The sequence below is a fragment of the Bombus affinis genome, chromosome 10 (genome assembly GCF_024516045.1).
Source record: "Bombus affinis isolate iyBomAffi1 chromosome 10, iyBomAffi1.2, whole genome shotgun sequence".
NCBI lineage: Eukaryota > Metazoa > Arthropoda > Insecta > Hymenoptera > Apidae > Bombus > Bombus affinis.
The window spans coordinates 194,522-207,230 of NC_066353.1; the positions used below are offsets into that span (position 1 = coordinate 194,522).

The 12,709-nt window shown below is 31.4% G+C and overlaps 1 long non-coding RNA gene across 2 annotated transcripts; it reads left to right on the top strand.

The window, feature by feature from the left end:
* Positions 1–753: 753 nt before the first annotated feature.
* LOC126920817 (uncharacterized) lies at positions 754–1,809 on the top strand. Of its 2 annotated transcripts, none has more exons than XR_007712111.1 (2): positions 754–1,503; positions 1,583–1,809. It is a non-coding gene; the product is annotated as an uncharacterized LOC126920817 (long non-coding RNA). The 2 variants fall into 2 exon arrangements; XR_007712112.1 differs by having other exon boundaries at positions 754–1,423.
* Positions 1,810–12,709: the final 10,900 nt, after the last annotated feature.

Consider the following 12,709-nt stretch of genomic DNA (forward strand, 5'->3'; position numbering starts at 1 on the left):
TGTTATTTTAATTATTAATTATTAATAATAATCAAAGTTGACTCACCTGTCGTTGGCCTCCGCTGATGAACGGGCAGGCCGCTGAGGTGATTCCGGTTTTACAAAGATCGACACTTCTTTAATTTTCGTTTTAATCTTTATTTAATTTGAACAGTGTAAACAATAGTGTGTCCAGACGTGTTTTACAATTCGAAATTCTAACACAAAAACTTGAGCCAACTATTGTTTTAATTCTAACTGACTAATAACAATTATTTTATAATTCGAACTGACTAATAACATTTATATCTCGTAATTCTTAAACTCGAACTGGAACGCACAATTATTCTCTAATCCTAACTTAAATTCTAATTAAATCAACTGAACGAACTGATATCAGACTCACTCAAATTCAATTGAACGACTAACAATTACTCTCCTTATTTTCGCTAAATTCTCCTGAACCAACTAATCACAATTGCTCTATCCTATTTCTTTATTCTAACTGAATTACTCTTCTTTAATTTCGTTAAATTCTCCCGAACGCTAACAATTTCTCTGACTATATCCTAACTGAACCAACTAATGGCAGTTACTCTATTTTCACAATTACTCTGATTGTTCTAACTGAATCACTAACAATTAATCGCTAACGCTAACGCGAACAATTAATCTGACTCTTCTTTATTTTTCGCTAAATTCTCCCGAACGCTAACAATTACTCTCTTACTCTTTTATTCAACTGACCCGCTAACAATTACTCTCTTTTATTCTAACTGGTAACGATTACTCCGATTTGAATTGTGTCGCTACGCTTTTTATAATGACATCCCCAATGGGATGACAGTCACGTGACAGTTCGTTCCGGTGGGAATCGCAATGCTGCAGATTTTTAGAGTTTCCATGAGAGAACGTGGAGTTTGATGATTACAGGTTATGTTGAGTCATGGACACAAAAGCGTCCGCGCCTGTGCGAACTGTGTGAGTATGTGTTTTTAGTATTCTATCTCGTTTCGCATGTTGTTTGTTTCCTTAAACTTGTGAATTTGTTTTAGCGCAAGAGGAGGAAGATATGTGAATGGTACGAGATGACGTGATCGACGTGCGTGTGTGAATATGTGCGAAGGATGATGCTGAAGGGGCGGTTTTCCTTCCAAATAGGCACAGTGGTACCTTCTTTGGCGTCGTCTCCTGATGATCTTTTGACAATTTGGTTTTATTTGACAATATGAGATATATTTTGCTCCTTGTAGATTTATATGTCCATATTTGCTATATATTAAATCGTGTATATTTTATATTACTTTCTTGTTATTAGGTTATTAGTTGTGTAACTCCAGTTTCTGGTCTATGGAAAGTGGTGAAACGTCTTCACGAAATACAATTTCATTCGTTTTCCTCCCTTGCATTGGCACGCTGTGAGTGGTGTCGACTTCCAAATGAGGTTTGTGCATCTTGATTATTATGCGTTTAATGATAGATACGGAGGTATCTTTGACAGAGGTTCCCATGCGGACTGTCTCGGTGTGTATCTTCTTATGATTTCTTTTATTTAGTTCATCCTGCTTCTTTCGTGTTTTATTCACTGCATATGATATTTCAGTGCAAGAAGAAGAAGAATTGTAAGGAATCCGTAAGTGGCCCTAGAAGACACAGTCATCGTGTGAGGTGTTGTCGGCAGGAACGAAGAGTCGAAGTTGTTGAAGAAGTCGTGTGACATTTGTATTGTTTCTGGTTATATACAACGCTATTTCACATATCTATGTATATATATATATATTATTATATTATTATATATTATTATATTAAATCTTCAGTTGGTTTAGTTGAGTGTTCAGTAATGTAATTTTCACAAGGTGGTTTTGTATATTAGATGAGTAGTTGTTCGATATAATAATATTTGTATATATATATATACATTTCACAATGTAATTTTCCATTATGTAAAATATATATATGCATATGTATATGTGCGTGTATTGTTATTCTCATTGTTTCTCGGATCGTTAATTGGTTGAATATTCTATAATGTGGATTTCGTATATAATTCTCTAGGTTCGTAGAAATGTAAATCTATATATTTATTTCTTTGCGTTTTAATGGTTTAATAACGTATACATACATATATATATATATATATATATATATATATATATATATATATTATGAATTTTTCCCAAAGATACGCGTACGCATGTGTATATCTATATATGTGTGTGTCGCAGGGCAATCTTGTATACAATTTTCACTTTTATTAGAATGCTGATGTAGTGTAGTATATTTTATTTCTTTTATTTATTTTATTAGGTTACCAATTATTCAGATTCACGAAGTAGGTCACACACACAGATATGCATACACGTGTGTGTATATACATGTGTTTTCGCAGAGAAATCCCATACATTTGAATCGCGGTTTGTTTTATTTATTGGTTCATTTAATTATTTCATTTTATTTGTATTTTATATGTCATTGCTGATTGGTTGTAGTGTTTCTTCTTATTGATTCATTTATTTCATTTTGATTGTCTGTCGTATAATTCTTTTTATTTTGATTGGTTAGTTATTAGTTAATTTATTATTATTGGTCGTGTTTAATTATTCATAAGTTATTGGTTCGTGGCGTCACGTGCGGAACGCGGGACGTGACAATATACTATTAGTATACAACGTGTAACGCTATGTGGTATTACGTTATGACGTATAACGTTATATACTATTACTATACAACGTGTCACGTTATATAGTCTTACGTTATATCGTATAACGTTATATACTACTAGTATACAATGTTTAACGATATATAGTATTCCGTTATAACGTATAACGTTATATACTATTAGTATACAACGCGTAACGTTATATAGTATTACGCTATAACGTATAACGTGATATACTATTACGATATAACGTATAACGTTATATACAATTAGTATACAACGTGTAACGTTATGTGGTATTACGTCATAACGTATAAAGTTATATACTATTACTATACAACGGGTAACGTTATGTAGTATTACGTTATAACGTATAACGTTATATACTATTACGATACAACGGGTAACGTTATATACTATTGGTATACATCGTGTAACGTTATGTGGTATTTCGTTATAACGTATAACGTTATATACTATTACTATACAACGTGTTACGTTATATACTATTACTATACAGCGTGTTACGTTATATAGTATTACGCTATAACGTATAACGTCATATACTATTACGATATAACGTATAACGTTATATACAATTAGTATACAACGTGTAACGTTATGTGGTATTACGTCATAACGTATAACGTTATATACTATTACTATACAACGTGTAACGTTATGTAGTATTACGTTTTAACGTATAACATTATATACTATTAGTATACAACGTATAGAGTTCTATAGTATTACGCTATAAGGTATAACGTCATATACTATTACGATATAACGTATAACGTTATATACCATTACTATACAACGTGTAACGTTATACGGCATTACGCTATAACGTATAACGTCATATACTATTACGACGTAACGTATAACGTTATATACTATTAGTATACAACGTGTAACGACATATAGTATTACGATATAACGTATAACGTCATATACTATTACGATATAACGTATAACGTTATATACTATTAGTATACAACGTGTAACGACATATAGTATTACGTTATAACGTATAACGTTATATACTATTACGATACAACGGGTAACGTTATATACTATTGGTATACATCGTGTAACGTTATGTGGTATTTCGTTATAACGTATAACGTTATATACTATTACTATACAACGTGTTACGTTATATACTATTACTATACAGCGTGTTACGTTATATAGTATTACGCTATAACGTATAACGTCATATACTATTACGATATAACGTGTAACGTTATATACTATTACCATACAACGTGTAACGTTATATAGTATTACGCTATAACGTATAACGTCATATACTATTACGATATAACGTATAACGTTATATACAATTAGTATACAACGTGTAACGTTATGTGGTATTACGTCATAACGTATAACGTTATATACTATTACTATACAACGTGTAACGTTATGTAGTATTACGTTTTAACGTATAACATTATATACTATTAGTATACAACGTATAGAGTTCTATAGTATTACGCTATAAGGTATAACGTCATATACTATTACGATATAACGTATAACGTTATATACCATTACTATACAACGTGTAACGTTATACGGCATTACGCTATAACGTATAACGTCATATACTATTACGACGTAACGTATAACGTTATATACTATTAGTATACAACGTGTAACGACATATAGTATTACGATATAACGTATAACGTCATATACTATTACGATATAACGTATAACGTTATATACTATTAGTATACAACGTGTAACGTTATATAGCATTACGTTATAACGTATAACGTTATATACTACTACTATACAACGTTTAACGATATAAAGTATTACGTTGTAACGTATAACGTTATATAATATTAGTATACAACGTGTAACGTTATATAGTATTACGCTATAACGTATAACGTCATATACTATTACGATATAACGTATAACGTTATATACTATTAGTATACAACGTGTAACGTTATATAGCATTACGTTATAACGTATAACGCTATATACTATTACTATACAACCTTTAACGTTATATAGTAATACACTATAAGTTATAACGTCATATACTATTACGATATAACGTATAACGTTATATACTATTACTATACAACGTGTAACGTTATGACGTATTACGTTATAACATATAACGTTATATAGTATTAGTATACAACGTATAATGTTATATAGTAGTACGCTATACCGTATAACGTCATATACTATTACGATATAACGTATAACGTAATATACCATTACTATACAACGTGTAACGTTATATGGAATTACGCTATAACGTATAACATCATATATTATTACGATATAACGTATAACGTTATATACTATTCCGATATAACGTATAACGTTATATACTATTACGATACAACGTGTAACGTTATATACTATTGGTATACATCGTGTAACGTCATATACTATTACGATATTACGTGTAACGTTATATACTATTACCATACAACGTGTAACGTTATATAGTATTACGCTATAACGTATAACGTCATATACTATTACGATATAACGTATAACGTTATATACAATTTGTATACAACGCGTAACGTTATGTGGTACTACGTCATAACGTATAACGTCATATACTATTACGTTATAACGTATAACGCTGTATAATATTAGTATAAAGCGTGTAACGTTATATAGTATTACGTTATAACGTATAACGTTATATAGCACTACGATATAACGTATAATGTTATATACTATTAGTATACAACGTGTAACGCTATGTGGTATTACGTTATTACGTATAACGTTATATACTATTACTATACAACGTGTAACGTTATATAGTCTTACGTTATATCGTATAACGTTATATACTATTAGTATACAACGTGTAACGTTATGTGGTATTACGTTATAACGTATAACCTTATATAGTACTACAGTATAACGTATAACGTTATACAGTATTACGCTATAACGTATAACGTCATATACTATTACGATATAACGTATAACGTTATATACTATTACTATTCAACGTGTACCGTTATATAGTATTACGCTATAACGTATAACGTCATATACTATTACGATATAACGTATAACGTTATATACAATTGGTATAAGGCGTGTAACGTTATATAATATTACGCTATAACGTATAACGTTATATAGTACTACAGTATAACGTATAACGTTATATACTATTAGTATACAACGCTTAAGGATTTATAGTATTACGTTGTAACGTATAACGTGATATACTATTAGTATACAACGTGTTACGTTATGTAGTATTACGTTATAACGTATAACGTTATATAGTATTACGTTATAACGTATATTGTCATATACTATTACGATATAACGTATAACGTTATATGCTATTACGAAATAACGTGTAACGTTATATACTAATACATAATAATGTATTATGTTATATACTAATGCGTGATATCGTATAACGTTATATGCTATTACGTTATAATGTATAACGTTATATGCTATTAACATATAGCATAAAACGTTGTATACCATTCCATTATATCGTATAACAATATATAGTATTACCGTATAACGTATAACGTTATGTACTATTTCGTTCTGTCGTATTAGGTCTTCCCGTAAGTTCGTGCCGTTTTTCATGCGATTATATATGTTAAGATTGTTTACATATCTTTCAATTTCATGAAAAGATGTAATCCCCCTCTCGTTGTACAACTTCTTCCCATTTTTCTGGTAGGACCATTATTCGGTCTCAATAAATGTTCTCTTGTTTTTCTTTGTAGTAATTTTCTATGCTATTTTTGAGAATGTCAATATTTTCAAATTTGTTAGCTACTACAAATTGTTGTAATGCCCTGAACAGGTGGTAACGAGATGGGGCAATGTCTGGGGAATCTGGGTGATGTGGTAATAGTTCCCAATTAATTTCAGACAATTTTTTTGTAACGCTTTTCGCGACATGCGGTGTAGCGTTTTCGTAATGGAAGATAACGTTGTTCCTATTCACTACACCTGGTCGTTTTTCAGCTAGCGCGTCCCTTAATTGTTCTAACTGAGTGCAATATTTGTCTGAATTAATGGTATCACCACTAGATAGAAGTTCAAAATGGAGTATTCCTTTATAATCCCACCATACACACAAAAGAACTTTACATGGATGTAACCCTGATTTTGCACAGCGTTGAGGTGGCTGATTTCGTTGGGTCCAGCTACGTTCCCGTTCAGGATTATCGTAAAGTATCCACTTTTCATCACCAGTTGCCAGGCGATTAAGGAATGGCTCATGTTTATTACACGCAAGTAATGACACGCACGCTGTCATTCGTTCAAGACGGATCCGTTTCGTAAGTTCATGGGGCACCCAAACGTTCAACTTTGACACCATCCCCATTTTTTTAAACACCTATGAATCGTTGTCTTAGGTATTTTCAGAACATTTGACATCTCTTGAACTGTCAAACTTCGTGATTTTTCAACAAGATCCCGAATTTTATCTTCGTCTGTCTGAGGAGGACGCCCGGAGCGTTCCTCGTCTTCTAAACAGAAATTCCCAGCTCTAAAACGTTGGAACCACTTCCTACAGGTGCGAGATGAAAGCGCATTTTCTCCGTAAACAGCACATATGTTTTTCGTGGCAATTGTTACAAAACTTCCTTACCGAAATTCATATAACATGAGATGTCGAAAATGGATACGCATTTCACTCATGATTTTTTACTGTTAGAAGTCACTGTGTTCACTATATTACGATCTTGCACCCTCGAAAATCTGCTCTAGCCTGTTCTCGATCAGCTAAGCTCAAGTGCATTGGTGCCTTATCGCCGTATGTTTATAAATCAACACATGAAATGTATACACAAAAGTCGGCACGAACTTATGGGATGACCTAATATAACCACCTGTATCGTACTTTCAGCGATAATGTCAAGAAATATACGGTCAAATATTAAGGAAATAACATTATCAACTTGCACTTCTAATTGCGAGAAACTCAAAACACGATACAGCAGTCTTTATTAATTATTGTGTATAGCATTTCTCTCTATATGCTAGTGTCCCTTGCTCCTAATATTGTACATAGAATACGTTGCAGCTGGTACCACCTACCCAACGTCAACACGTAAAGATATTTTATTGCCCTGATTTAGAAGCTCGTTAATACGAAATAATCAAAAACAGAAATTATTGAAATTTTTATTCCGCTTTATAACACGTCGAATAAAAATTGTCAATAAGATACGTTTTTCATAAAAACTTATATAAAATAATATTATTATAAATATTTAGATGAATTAATGAAAAATTTTGAGATATGTTAAACTGTATAATAAGATATTACATAAAAATTTTCATTTACAAGCTTTTATATTAAATAAGATATAATGCAGATATTTGATAAAAAAAAATAACATTTAATAAGACTTTGTATTATACTGACATAAATAGATCGTTTCGTTAATTCATTTTTTTAAATATCTATTTTATGAACCTTTCAAGATATTAGCGCTATCTGTATGTGTAAATAAAACATAATTACTACATCAAAGTATTATAAATACATACGTACTAATTAGTAAATAAATGTTATATGCACACTGAAGCACTTCTAAAGCGATCGATTTTAACAAATTATTAATACAATAATAAAAGTTAATATCGGGTAATGTATTAATACATATGTATATACATTTATCAAGTTTCGAATTGGTGTTACTCCCTACTTAATCAGCTACCACCAGCTCTCTCCTATACCACTGGTTAAATATGCACAAACATGGTACAGAAGTTCTGTACTTCGTCAATGATGAAAAGATACAAAATGAATCCAATATACCCTGTGACGCAATATTATACGGGATATTTTACTTCTTTTAATGATAATAAACGTTTCATAGCCCTCGTGATTTCATGTGCACTTAGGATGGAGCTTCGTGTCTTATGTACTGAAATACCGACCTCGAGAAAAACAAAATACTTGCAGCCTTTATAATTTATAATGGTAAACATACAATAATATTTCCAATCATAAGTATGTACCCAGATTAATTGTCTGTCGTATGTCATTTATCTTAATTATCAATATGACATTGATATTATTAATATAATACTATAAGGTATTACTAAAGTATAATAGTATGACGTCAAAGTCATGTCATTCATATAAATCTTGAACTAATAAATAAGTCACATGAAAAGGTCATATTACTATTCACGGATATAATAAACAGGGCCACTGTGCTTATAGAAAGTTCTACTTAATACAACCAATCAACCGTGTCGATTCACACATTTTGTCTTATGACATGACTGGATGACCAGAGGAACATAAAGTTATGCGACTTACCATAAGATGTGGAAACGCTGCAATCGATACTGCAGTAGTTTAAAGTTATCGACAAGGTAATTATCAGGAAGGAACCATCGAACTCCGTAGAGGAATTACGAGATGTAAAAAATCTGCAACAAAGTATGAGATATAATTTAGTCTCAAAAAATATGATGGTATTTTTAATATAAATTTTATTTTCTAATTAATGATGGTTAAAGTGAAATATACAAGGATTAACATTATAAATGCTATATAATAACAATAGAATATAAAGAATAGACAGAATATATTATAAATTAATTATAGAATTAAGCGGGGTACAATTTGCAAAGTGCGAAACTGTAAGAGATTCGAAATAGAGACTATGAACAATCTTAAATAAAATGTAGAATATTATTCTTATAGAATATTATTACTTAAGAAGTTTAAGACTGAAAGGAAATTTTAAAAAAGATCTATGAAAGAAATAAAGAATTATTAACGCTTTAAATTAAATACTATTGAATGCTATTGAATACTGAATAAATATTACCGATTAAAAAGACAAAACAAACATATTTATGCATTTAAATAGTTAGATAATTGGAATAAATTATATCTTACCATATTTTTGTGAAAAGTTAACGGTTTTGTCATGAATCATCATGGTAGCCTTTTGAATTTTATGGCGTCCGTTTGAACTTCATGGCGTTCTTCGAATATCTCGAAGCTTCTCTCAGATTCAACCATTTGTTAAAAAGAAAAACAATATTCTCAAATAAATGTGTAAAAAGAATAAATTATACAGAAGCAAAACAATAATCAAGATCTAATACTCTTTTGAAAGTTCATAATAGGGGCTACTAATAGACACTTCTTCTTGGTGTGCTTTCTGCTCTAAAACTGACTCTTCTACATCCCAATATGATAGATCGATTGCGAAAAATTATTTGTATCGATTATGATTGAATCTCGAGAGATATAATTACATACTTCGCCGTTTCATTGGCGCTGCAATCTTTACTTATGCGCTAGACCATTGCGCGCAAATTTCTTACAAAAACACACTGTCTAATGTGGAGGAAATTTATTATTTCAGCAATTTATTATTTTGATAGTGTATAATATACATGTGCAATATACGCAATATTTGTATTTTATTATTTTGATAGCGTGCAATGCTTTTTGAAGTATTGTAGAAATATAGAATTCTATACTTCGTTACGATTATGAGATATATTCTCTGATTATGGGATATCTTGTTTTATATTTTATTTATAATTTCATTATTATGCAGCTTCAATTCAAGCAAATATTATACTGTATACTTTATGTATAGTGAGTCGATAACGTTACATGTGGCACGAAACTAGTAAGAGAATCAGCCTTTAAACGATCCCCAAAATGTAGGACAGAAAAAAACGTTACATGTCATGTCTATTCTGTATCTCGTCTGTAGGTATAGTCAAATATTAAAATGACCAGTGATCGTTAATTAAGCATAACTATGATATATGTATCCTGTTCATTGCAGATGACGTAATACATAAAACCTCTGAATAGTCGGTAATATAGAACGTGTGAAACACATGCGACAGCACCGACGAAGTACAGTTCGTCAATACTACAGGTAGTGCCACCTATTCAATGATTGTAATTCCTATTATATGGTCAGATGTCGAACAGGCAAAATGTAACTACGAACAGAGAAAAAATAGAGATTTCGTCTTTGCTCCGAATGGAGATAAGATAAAAAAATAATTTCAATTGAATAATTATAACTACTATATTCACCGCAGCAAATCGCGAAAATCGTAAACCACACTGATTTTTCTCAAAGTCGGTATTTCAGAACATTCTATTTTTCTTTTTTTATACTTTGACTCCTTAATGGCCCATTGGCAGACTTGAGAATCTTTATATGTGTTATGTGCTATGTATTTGTTTTGTGTTATATGAGATGCAACGTGTGGTATACCGTATAATTGTATGGTTAGGTTCAATACAATTGTTATTTCCTTATACTGTATTTCAGATCATAAGACACAAAGTCCCACGAAATGTCAGGTCTATTCTGTATTTAGACAATGAGCAGACTTTATCAAATAATCTTCTGGTACTATACATGTTCATACATATTTAAAATAATCAAATATGTCAGGTAACCATATTTCAGTGATACTCGAAAGACAGAAATACATATTGCTGAATTTCCAGAAATATGTCTCTCTCGATTTCGCTACATAAGATTCTGACCCGCGGCCAGTTAGACAAGCACTATTGTACATATCTTAACCGAATCATTTCAAGAAAACTAACCATTTTAAATTCCTCTTTAAGTTACCGACAATTAAATATTATATTATATTACATCATATTATATTATAACTAGATATATATTCGTTTAAAGAACTACAAAATTAAAATAATCAAATTCCCTCTAATTACTTATCTCTCCTCCGAGAGTCGAAACTCTAAGAACGAATGAATTTCTCTATTTTAGATTTATTTCGCTGTGGAACGTTATCTGCCCGTTCGCTTATGACATGAATTATGATGCAACCTATATGAAAGGTAGGTCAGAAATCGTTGCATACATATAGCATGTATATGCAGACTGCGCTATCCGGTGCGTGCACCGCCACATCGCGTTAAACCATTCCTTATATCGTAATCTAAGGAGGTGGTTGGCCGCACGGTCACGGCGGTAAGCTTGCATGCCTTCAAACAGAGTAGGTTACGGAGTTCGTGAATTTCTCATGAAGGAAAATGCACGGCTGCTCGTTGTCGACTCAGAAACTTGCTCTACCACGAAAAAGTGACGGGTGTCGTCATGGTGTTTCCGAGCTTGGTGAAGCTAAATGACACTATTTCCACTTTGAGGAGCCATTCAATGTTACTGGAAACTTCCGTATCGAGGTTATATATTCAGCAAGCCAACTTTTTTGAAGGGCTAAACCCTACAACTTTCTTTCGGTCACTTTCGACTCAATTATATTCCTCTAGCGTTAAAAAACAACTTCAGGGTCTGAACAAAACCTTATTGTTACTTATGACTTTTCCTTCCGATTTTATTATACTAAGCGTTTTGTTAAAACATTACAAATCCTTTTTATTTCTTAAAATGGAAGAAGATTGAAATAGAAAAACTTGAGGATCGCGGCAGGGTTAAAGGAATACATAAATGTATTATATATTGTTAATATATTATGTATATAGGGTTAAAGGAAAACAAAGGAATACATAAAATAATAAAGCAACTTTAATATCATTTATCAAGATTTAAAGGGATCCAAAGAGGACTAACGCGCACCAAAAGGAACAACAATTGAATAGAGATATCCGACATAGTTGCAATCTGCCTGCACACTATGAAAGTCTAACAAAATAACCAAAAACTTTCGAAATGGCCGCTTCGTCGTGCAAGTTCTATATACCTTTATCCCTACAGCTAAAAAAAAAAACAGAAATTTCAGGCAGAATTTTTAGTCATTTACTATAGTCACATGTTTCACGTTCAAGCGCTTCGACTACATTGGAATTAAATTCCATCGTGCGACTAGCGAACATGCATTTGCCTTGAACAACGGTGTCACTTGCATGAATATGGATGCATTTACGACAGATTATTTCGTTTTAATTTTACAGATTAGCCTGGAACAATTATTGAACTGGAATAATTGAATTTGTGAGGATCAAAGGGAATTAAAGAATTGGAAATATTAACTACGTTTCGGGGATAACCTTGCTACTTTTCAATATTAAAATGTTTTAAAATTCCCCAC